The sequence below is a fragment of the Austrofundulus limnaeus genome, unplaced genomic scaffold (genome assembly GCF_001266775.1).
Source record: "Austrofundulus limnaeus strain Quisiro unplaced genomic scaffold, Austrofundulus_limnaeus-1.0 Scaffold13454, whole genome shotgun sequence".
NCBI lineage: Eukaryota > Metazoa > Chordata > Actinopteri > Cyprinodontiformes > Rivulidae > Austrofundulus > Austrofundulus limnaeus.
In genome coordinates, this window is record NW_013965856.1 from 1 (window position 1) to 443 (window position 443).

General features: G+C 50.3%; 1 pseudogene; it reads right to left on the reverse strand.

Moving 5' to 3' along the window:
• Positions 1–144: 144 nt before the first annotated feature.
• On the reverse strand, positions 145–437 carry LOC106512782 (LIM/homeobox protein Lhx9 pseudogene; annotated as a pseudogene).
• Between the last annotated feature and the right edge of the window lie 6 nt (positions 438–443).

Below are 443 nucleotides of genomic sequence, written 5' to 3' on the forward strand. Positions count from 1 at the left end.
GACAATTCATTTACTATCTAATAAAAATAAATTTAGTATAATAAGCATCATCCTCCAGGATGTTTTGGAGCTACAGACCTAATTTTTGTTCGTTTTTTTAGCCGGATTCTGCGGCGGATTCAGCCTGTTCCTCCTGGATCTTACCGACTCTCTCCCGTTGAGCTGCATGCCCTTCGCCAGGCGCGACTCCGTCTTGGACCTCCTCTCCATCTCCTCCATGATCCCCTGGATGTGATCCCCGGAGATCCCGTGGAAAAGCATGGCTCCCGGTGGTCCTGGACACAACGTGCAACTGCCTGCCTCTGTCTTGCAGCTCACCACTTCCATATACCGACGCTGCGGCTCTCAGCGCATCTGGCGACAAGACGCACACAGAACAAGGAGGGGAAAAAAAGATGTATATAAAAAAGAATCACCCCTGAGAGTCAGACCACCTCCTCCAC